The sequence below is a fragment of the Cupressus sempervirens genome, chromosome 7 (genome assembly GCF_028749045.1).
Source record: "Cupressus sempervirens isolate cs-2001-9-10 chromosome 7, ASM2874904v1, whole genome shotgun sequence".
In the NCBI taxonomy this organism is placed as follows: domain Eukaryota; kingdom Viridiplantae; phylum Streptophyta; class Pinopsida; order Cupressales; family Cupressaceae; genus Cupressus; species Cupressus sempervirens.
This window is the reverse complement of record NC_143124.1, coordinates 691,577,918-691,588,466: the sequence shown is the minus strand read 5'-3', so window position 1 is coordinate 691,588,466 and position 10,549 is coordinate 691,577,918.

Sequence of the window (10,549 nt, the reverse complement as noted above, 5' to 3'; positions counted from 1 at the left end):
GAAGAGGCGAGCACGCACCGAGAACGCACTAGCGAATAAATTATGCGGCAACCAAACCTTTCGCCGGCCCCCCTCTCAATCCCAAGGCTCTACCGATCGGCAAAAAACTTAGGGTGGAGAGTGGACCCTTGATGAAATTAGGGACGTCGAGCAATGCACCCGTGCAACCATCTCTTTCCTTCTTGCCGTCCGGGCAGGATAAAAATGCAATGATAGAACGTGCCAATGAGACGGAGCCCTTGGCTACAAGATACAACTCCATACACACTCAGCAACAAGCGCATCTTAGAATCGAACACCAAATGTGCAGTGTGTTGCAAGCCGTGCAGACACCTACATATAGGGTATATCCATCAAAACAAAGCGACAAGTACTTCCCACCAGCTCCGCCATTGCGATTACCGAATGGGATAATACTCACCGCCACAGATTAATGACCATCATTACCGTCTCGGAATAGATACAAGCACATCAAGTTTCATCCGATCAGCTGGATGAATTTCACCTTGAAGGGGCCCAATCCAAAAGTTCCGGAGGTCATCTCCTGGAACTCTCAAGAACAAGGCCCATCTTACATGCAAACTCTGCTACTGCGCAAACATAGGTTGCAATTAAAGAGAAATTGCAAGGCCGTCACAATGGCCCGAGGCCAATGCTCCGACTAAGGCAATTTTCTCTTGCAATCACCATGCCGCCGTTCACAGAGAGATCTCCCCATTCACTTGTGACGCGAGCTCGCCCTTGAAAGGCCACTTTCCAAGGCATCCCCCGATGACACATTGGAACGACAACCGCTGTCGAACCATTTCCCAATGTTGTGCCGATCGAGTTGGCACAGATCCGCTAGACGAGGGTTCCCGTTTTAGATCGAGTTTTAAAATCACCAAGAAGACGCGGTGAGGGCTGGCAACCGCTGCCAAACCTTTTTCCGGAATTGCGCCAGCTGAGTGACTAGAAAACATGCTTTACGCGATAGGCACGCAAAAAATTTTGCTAGAGCGCCAAGCACCCACCTCATGGCTAGAGACAAGGGCTCGCCATTAGATCAACTTCGAAATCGCTGAACAGACGCGCTGTAGAATGGCAACCGCTGCCAAGTCTCTTCCGTAGTTGCGTCGGTCGAGTGATCAAAGAAGGTGATCTAAGAGAGGGTCCAAGCGTAGGCATTCGTTGGGGGATTCGCGCCGATGGCATAAATTTATGCAATACCCGAGCAAGCAACACCGGACGGAAGTGCTAGACGAGGGCTCCCGTTTTAGATCGAGTTTTAAAATCACCGAGTAGACGCGGTGAGGGCTGGCAACCGCTGCCAAACCTTTTTCCGAAATTGCGCCATCTGAGTGACAAGAAAACATGATCTAAAGGAGAGTCCAGGAATAGCACCCTCGAGGGTGGGCTTCACGCCCCTCTAATTGATTCAACGTCGGCGTCCACCGTTTCAAAATCCGACATATCCATCCGCCCTGACAGCGGCGTTGAATCAATGAGGGGGGCACGGGAGAGGCTCGCGGACACCACCTCTCCCCTTGTAGCCGCGATAGGCAAGCAAAAAATTTTGCTAGAGCGCCAAGCACCCACCTCATGGCTAGAGACAAGGGCTCGCCATTAGATCAACTTCGAAATCGCTGAACAGACGCGCTGTAGAATGGCAACCGCTGCCAAGTCTCTTCCGTAGTTGCGTCGGTCGAGTGATCGAAGAAGGTGATCTAAGAGAGGGTCCAAGCGCAGGCATTCGTTGGGGGATTCGGCGCCGATGGCATAAATTTATGCAATACCCGAGCAAGCAACACCGGATGGAGGTGCTAGACGAGGGCTCCCGTTTTAGATCGAGTTTTAAAATCACCGAGTAGACGCGGTGAGGGCTGGCAACCGCTGCCAAACCTTTTTCCGAAATTGCGCCATCTGAGTGACAAGAATACATGATCTAAAGGAGAGTCCAGGAATAGCACCCTCGAGGGTGGGCTTCATGCCCCTCTAATTGATTCAACGTCGGCGTCCACCGTTTCAAAATCCGACATTTCCATCCGCCCTGACAGCGGCGTTGAATCAATGAGGGGGGCACGGGAGAGGCTCGCGGCAACCACCTCTCCCCTTGTAGCCGCGATAGGCACGCAAAAAAGTTTTGCTAGAGCGCCAAGCACCCACCTCATGGCTAGAGACAAGGGCTCGCCATTAGATCAACTTCGAAATCGCTGAACAGACGCGCTTTAGAATGGCAACCGCTGCCAAGTCTCTTCCGCAGTTGCGTCGGTCGAGTGATCGAAGAAGGTGATCTAAGAGAGGGTCCAAGCGTAGGCATTCTCATTGGGGGATTCGCGCCGATGGCATAAATTTCTGCAATACCCGAGCAACACCGGACGGAGGTGCTAGACGAGGGCTCCCGTTTTAGATCGAGTTTTAAAATCACCAAGTAGACGCGATGAGGGCTGGCAACCGCTGCCAAACCTTTTTCCGAAATTGCGCCAGCTGAGTTGACAAGAAAACATGATCTAAAGGAGAGTCCAGGAATAGCACCCTCGAGGGTGGGCTTCATGCCCCTCTAATTGATTCAACGTCGCCGTCCACCGTTTCAAAATCCGACATATCCATCCGCCCTGACAGCGGCGTTGAATCAATGAGGGGGGCATGGGAGAGGCTCGCGGCAACCACCTCTCCCCTTGTAGCCGCGATAGGCACGCAAAAAATTTTGCTAGAGCGCCAAGCACCCACCTCATGGCTAGAGACAAGGGCTCGCCATTAGATCAACTTCGAAATCGCTGAACAGACGCGCTGTAGAATGGCAACCGCTGCCAAGTCTCTTCCGTAGTTGCGTCAGTCGAGTGATCGAAGAAGGTGATCTAAGAGAGGGTCCGAGCGTAGGCATTCGTTGGGGGATTCGCGCCGATGGCATAAATTTATGCAATACCCGAGCAACACCGGACGGAGATGCTAGACGAGGGCTCCCGTTTTAGATAGAGTTTTAAAATCACCGAGTAGACGCGGTGAGGGCTGGCAACCGCTGCCAAACCTTTTTCCGAAATTCCGCCGTCTGAGTGACAAGAAAACATGATCTAAAGGAGAGTCCAGGAATAGCACCCTCGAGGGTGGGCTTCATGCCCCTCTAATTGATTCAACGTCGCCGTCCACAGTTTCAAAATCCGACATATCCATCCGCCCTGACAGCGGCGTTGAATCAATGAGGAGGGCACGGGAGAGGCTCGCGGCAACCACCTCTCCCCTTGTAGCCGCGATAGGCACGCAAAAAATTTTGCTAGAGCGCCAAGCGCCCACCTCATGGCTAGAGACAAGGGCTCGCCATTACATCAACTTCGAAATCGCTGAACAGACGCGCTGTAGAATGGCAACCGCTGCCAAGTCTCTTTCGCAGTTGCGTCGGTCGAGTGATCGAAGAAGGTGATCTAAGAGAGGGTCCAAGCGTAGGCATTCGTTGGGGGATTTGCGCCGATGGCATAAATTTATGCAATACCCGAGCAACACCGGACGGAGGTGCTAGACGAGGGCTCCCGTTTTAGATCGAGTTTTAAAATCACCGAGTAGACGCGGTGAGGGCTGGCAACCGCTGCCAAACCTTTTTCCGAAATTGCGCCATCTGAGTGACAAGAAAACATGATCTGAAGGAGAGTCCAGGAATAGCACCCTCGAGGGTGGGCTTCATGCCCCTCTAATTGATTCAACGTCGCCGTCCACCGTTTCAAAATCTGACATATCCATCCGCCCTGACAGCGGCGTTGAATCAATGAGTGGGGAAAGGGAGAGGCTCGCGGACACCACCTCTCCCCTTGTAGCCGCGATAGGCACGCAAAAAATTTTGCTAGAGCGCCAAGCACCCAACTCATGGCTAGAGACAAGGGCTCGCCATTAGATCAACTTCGAAATCGCTGAACAGACGCGCTGTAGAATGGCAACCGCTGCCAACTCTCTTCCGTAGTTGCGTCGGTCGAGTGATCGAAGAAGGTGATCTAAGAGAGGGTCCAAGCGTAGGCATTCGTTGGGGGATTCGCGTCGATGGCACAAATTTATGCAATACCCGAGCAAGCAACACCGGACGGAGGTGCTAGACGAGGGCTCCCGTTTTAGATCGAGTTTTAAAATCACCGAGTAGACGCGATGAGGGCTGGCAACCGCTGCCAAACCTTTTTCCGAAATTGCGCCATCTGAGTGACAAGAATACATGATCTAAAGGAGAGTCCAGGAACAGCACCCTCGAGGGTGGGCTTCATGCCCCTCTAATTGATTCAACGTCGGCGTCCACCGTTTCAAAATCCGACATTTCCATCCGCCCTGACAGCGGCGTTGAATCAATGAGGGGGGGCACGGGAGAGGCTCGCGGGAACCACCTCTCCCATTGTAGCCGCGATAGGCACGCAAAAAATTTTGCTAGAGCGCCAAGCACCCACCTCATGGCTAGAGACAAGGGCTCGCCATTAGATCAACTTCGAAATCGCTGAACAGACGCGCTGTAGAATGGCAACCGCTACCAAGTCTCTTCCGTAGTTGCGTCGATCGAGTGATCGTAGAAGGTGATCTAAGAGAGGGTCCAAGCGTAGGCATTCGTTGGGGGATTCGCGCCGATGGCATAAATTTATGCAATACCCGAGCAACACCGGACGGAGGTGCTAGGCGAGGGCTCCCGTTTTAGATCGAGTTTTAAAATCACCGAGTAGACGCGGTGAGGGCTGGCAACCGCTGCCAAACCTTTTTCCGAAATTGCGCCATCTGAGTGACAAGAAAACATGATCTAAAGGAGAGTCCAGGAATAGCGCCCTCGAGGGTGGGCTTCATGCCCCTCTAATTGATTCAACGTCGCCGTCCACCGTTTCAAAATCCGACATATCCATCCGCCCTGACAGCGGCGTTGAATCAATGAGGGGGGCACGGGAGAGGCTCGCGGCAACCACCTCTCCCCTTGTAGCCGCGATAGGCACGCAAAAAATTTTGCTAGAGCGCCAAGCACCCACCTCATGGCTAGAGACAAGGGCTCGCCATTAGATCAACTTCGAAATCGCTGAACAGACGCGCTGTAGAATGGCAACCGCTGCCAACTCTCTTCCGTAGTTGCGTCGGTCGAGTGATCGAAGAAGGTGATCTAAGAGAGGGTCCAAGCGTAGGCATTCGTTGGGGGATTCGCGCCGATGGCACAAATTTATGCAATACCCGAGCAAGCAACACCGGACGGAGGTGCTAGACGAGGGCTCCCGTTTTAGATCGAGTTTTAAAATCACCGAGTAGACGCGATGAGGGCTGGCAACCGCTGCCAAACCTTTTTCCGAAATTGCGCCATCTGAGTGACAAGAATACATGATCTAAAGGAGAGTCCAGGAATAGCACCCTCGAGGGTGGGCTTCATGCCCCTCTAATTGATTCAACGTCGGCGTCCACCGTTTCAAAATCCGACATTTCCATCCGCCCTGACAGCGGCGTTGAATAAATGAGGGGGGGCACGGGAGAGGCTCGCGGGAACCACCTCTCCCATCGTAGCCGCGATAGGCACGCAAAAAATTTTGCTAGAGCGCCAAGCACCCACCTCATGGCTAGAGACAAGGGCTCGCCATTAGATCAACTTCGAAATCGCTGAACAGACGCGCTGTAGAATGGCAACCGCTGCCAAGTCTCTTCCGTAGTTGCGTCGATCGAGTGATCGTAGAAGGTGATCTAAGAGAGGGTCCAAGCGTAGGCATTCATTGGGGGATTCGCGCCGATGGCATAAATTTATGCAATACCCGAGCAACACCGGACGGAGGTGCTAGGCGAGGGCTCCCGTTTTAGATCGAGTTTTAAAATCACCGAGTAGACGCGGTGAGGGCTGGCAACCGCTGCCAAACCTTTTTCCGAAATTGCGCCATCTGAGTGACAAGAAAACATGATCTAAAGGAGAGTCCAGGAATAGCGCCCTCGAGGGTGGGCTTCATGCCCCTCTAATTGATTCAACGTCGCCGTCCACCGTTTCAAAATCCGACATATCCATCCGCCCTGACAGCGGCGTTGAATCAATGAGGGGGGCACGGGAGAGGCTCGCGGCAACCACCTCTCCCCTTGTAGCCGCGATAGGCACGCAAAAAATTTTGCTAGAGCGCCAAGCACCCACCTCATGGCTAGAGACAAGGGCTCGCCATTAGATCAACTTCGAAATCGCTGAACAGACGCGCTGTAGAATGGCAACCGCTGCCAAGTCTCTTCCGTAGTTGCGTCGGTCGAGTGATCGAAGAAGGTGATCTAAGAGAGGGTCCAAGCGTAGGCATTCGTTGGGGGATTCGCGCCGATGGCATAAATTTATGCAATACCCGAGCAACACCGGACGGAGATGCTAGACGAGGGCTCCCGTTTTAGATCGAGTTCTAAAATCACCGAGTAGACGCGGTGAGGGCTGGCAACCGCTGCCAAACCTTTTTTCGAAATTGCGCCATCTGAGTGACAAGAAAACATGATCTAAAGGAGAGTCCAGGAATAACACCCTCGAGGGTGGGCTTCATGCCCCTCTAATTGATTCAACGTCGCCGTCCACCGTTTCAAAATCCGACATATCCATCCGCCCTGACAGCGGCGTTGAATCAATTAGGGGGGCACGGGAGAGGCTCGCGGCAACCACCTCTCCCCTTGTAGCCGCGATAGGCACGCAAAAAATTTTTCTAGAGCGCCAAGCACCCGCCTCATGGCTAGAGACAAGGGCTCGCCATTAGATCAACTTCGAAATCGCTGAACAGACGCGCTGTAGAATGGCAACCGCTGCCAAGTCTCTTCCGTAGTTGCGTCGGTCGAGTGATCGAAGAAGGTGATCTAAGAGAGGGTCCAAGCATAGGCATTCGTTGGGGGATTCGCGCCGATGGCATAAATTTATGCAATACCCGAGCAACACCGGACGGAGGTGCTAGACGAGGGCTCCCGTTTTAGATCGAGTTTTAAAATCACCGAGTAGACGCGGTGAGGGCTGGCAACCGCTGCCAAACCTTTTTCCGAAATTGCGCCATCTGAGTGACAAGAAAACATGATCTAAAGGAGAGTCCAGGAATAGCGCCCTCGAGGGTGGGCTTCATGCCCCTCTAATTGATTCAACGTCGCCGTCCACCGTTTCAAAATCCGACATATCCATCCGCCCTGACAGCGGCGTTGAATCAATGAGGGGGGCACGGGAGAGGCTCGCGGCAACCACCTCTCCCCTTGTAGCCGCGATAGGCACGCAAAAAATTTTGCTAGAGCGCCAAGCACCCACCTCATGGCTAGAGACAAGGGCTCGCCATTAGATCAACTTCGAAATCGCTGAACAGACGCGCTGTAGAATGGCAACCGCTGCCAACTCTCTTCCGTAGTTGCGTCGGTCGAGTGATCGAAGAAGGTGATCTAAGAGAGGGTCCAAGCGTAGGCATTCGTTGGGGGATTCGCGCCGATGGCACAAATTTATGCAATACCCGAGCAAGCAACACCGGACGGAGGTGCTAGACGAGGGCTCCCGTTTTAGATCGAGTTTTAAAATCACCGAGTAGACGCGATGAGGGCTGGCAACCGCTGCCAAACCTTTTTCCGAAATTGCGCCATCTGAGTGACAAGAATACATGATCTAAAGGAGAGTCCAGGAATAGCACCCTCGAGGGTGGGCTTCATGCCCCTCTAATTGATTCAACGTCGGCGTCCACCGTTTCAAAATCTGACATTTCCATCCGCCCTGACAGCGGCGTTGAATCAATGAGGGGGGGCACGGGAGAGGCTCGCGGGAACCACCTCTCCCATCGTAGCCGCGATAGGCACGCAAAAAATTTTGCTAGAGCGCCAAGCACCCACCTCATGGCTAGAGACAAGGGCTCGCCATTAGATCAACTTCGAAATCGCTGAACAGACGCGCTGTAGAATGGCAACCGCTGCCAAGTCTCTTCCGTAGTTGCGTCGATCGAGTGATCGTAGAAGGTGATCTAAGAGAGGGTCCAAGCGTAGGCATTCGTTCGGGGATTCGCGCCGATGGCATAAATTTATGCAATACCCGAGCAACACCGGACGGAGGTGCTAGACGAGGGCTCCCGTTTTAGATCGAGTTTTAAAATCACCGAGTAGACGCGGTGAGGGCTGGCAACCGCTGCCAAACCTTTTTCCGAAATTGCGCCATCTGAGTGACAAGAAAACATGATCTAAAGGAGAGTCCAGGAATAGCACCCTCGAGGGTGGGCTTCATGCCCCTCTAATTGATTCAACGTCGGCGTCCACCGTTTCAAAATCCGACATATCCATCCGCCCTGACAGCGGCGTTGAATCAATGAGGGGGGCACGGGAGAGGCTCGCGGACACCACCTCTCCCCTTGTAGCCGCGATAGGCACGCAAAAAATTTTGCTACAGCGCCAAGCACCCACCTCATGGCTAGAGACAAGGGCTCGCCATTAGATCAACTTCGAAATCGCTGAACAGACGCGCTGTAGAATGGCAACCGCTGCCAAGTCTCTTCCGTAGTTGCGTCGGTCGAGTGATCGAAGAAGGTGATCTAAGAGAGGGTCCAAGCGTAGGCATTCGTTGGGGGATTCGCGCCGATGGCATAAATTTATGCAATACCCGAGCAAGCAACACCGGACGGAGGTGCTAGACGAGGGCTCCCATTTTAGATCGAGTTTTAAAATCACCGAGTAGACGCGGTGAGGGCTGGCAACCGCTGCCAAACCTTTTTCCGAAATTGCGCCATCTGAGTGACAAGAATACATGATCTAAAGGAGAGTCCAGGAATAGCACCCTCGAGGGTGGGCTTCATGCCCCTCTAATTGATTCAACGTCGGCGTCCACCGTTTCAAAATCCGACATATCCATCCGCCTTGACACCGGCGTTGAATCAGTGAGGGGGGCACGGGAGAGGCTCGCGGCAACCACCTCTCCTATATAAGCTATTAGTGCGAGGCTCGCGCTGCATTAGAAATTAGCGAACACAACGACATCCGCCTTAAAAATCCATATCCTTTAAAATTCCTACCAAACAGCCATTCACGACCCAATTTTTTATGAGGTCGGCAGAGGAGCAAAAGATTGTCATCGGTTAGGAGACGTGAGTTCATGGAGCCAAGGGACTGAAATGGTCATCGAGCTCATCCGATCAACTGGATGAATTTCACCTTGAAGGGGCCCAATCCAAAAGTTCCGGAGGTCATCTCCTGGAACTCTCGAGAACAAGGCCCATCTTACATGCAAACTCTGCTACTGCGCAAACATAGGTTGCAATTAAGGAGAAATTGCGAGGCCGTCGCAATGGCCCGAGGCCAATGGCTCCGACTAAGTCAATTTTCTCTTGCAATCACCATGCCGCCGTTCACAGAGAGATCTCCCCATTCACTTGTGACGCGACGCACAATCCAAGGTCTAGACGCGAGCTCGCCCTTGAAAGAAAGACCACTTTCCAAGACATCCCCCGATGACACATTGGAACGTCAACCGCTGTCGAACCACTCCCAATGTTGTGCCGATCGAGTTGGCACAGAGGCGACCTTAGGGAGCTCCCGCGTAGCAATCGGGATGTGCTTTCGTGCCCATCTCTCACAAAAACCAATGTTAGCTGTGGACAAATTTGGAATCCAAGGGCTCGCATCCATCGATATCGTCGGCACTGAGTCTATATATTCAAAGGCCACGGAGAGGTTCCGATAAGAGAAACTCCCCTGCTCGCTCGCACAAACATCCCAAATTCTAGACACAAGCTCCCGCCCTTAGCATCGCTCTCCAGATCACCGCAATGACACATTGGAACGACAACCGCTGTCGAACAACTCCCGAAATTGTGGCAATGGAGTGAGAAAGAAGAGCAACTTTGGGGAGCCGCGCATAGCAAACGGGCTGTGCTGCTGTGCTTCATTCCGCTCTTATATAGATCCGAAATCGTTGATTTCGTTTGGAATCCGAGGCTGCATTCGTCCTTGCTCAAACAAGCAATGGCTCTTCTAATCGAATGGCCACGGGGAGCTTCCGATAACAAAGGCTCCCTTGTCACTCGTGATGCGCAGGCCAACTGCTAGACGACGGGTCGCCCTTCAGATCGCTGCCCAGGCAACCACCACAACGGCACCATTGGAACGACAACCGCTGCCGAACCGTTCTGAAAATTTTGTGCCAAAGAAGTTGTTGCGTAGAGAACGACTCTGGGGAGAGAGCCCTCGCATAGCAAAATCGGGATGGCTTCACGGCCCTCCCAATAGAAACGATGCTGGTGCCAATATTCCAAAAATCCGAATAACGTGTCTTTCGCGAACACCAGCACTGATTTCTATTGGGGAGGGTCGCCGAGAACTTTTGTTGTCAAAGCTCCCATTGTAAGCCGCGATAGGCACACAAAAAATTGCTAGAGCCCCAAGCACCCACCTCATGGCTAGACAAGGGCTCGCCATTAGTAGATCAACTTCGAAATCGCTGAACAGACGCGCTGTGGAATGGCAACCGCTGCCAAGCCTCTTCCGTAATTGCGTCGGTCGAGTGATAGAAGAAGGTGATCTAAGAGAGAGTCCAAGGCTAGGGATTCGTTGGGGGATTCGCGCCGATAGCAAAAAATTATGCAATACCCGAGCAACACCGGACGGAGGTGCTAGACGAGGGCTC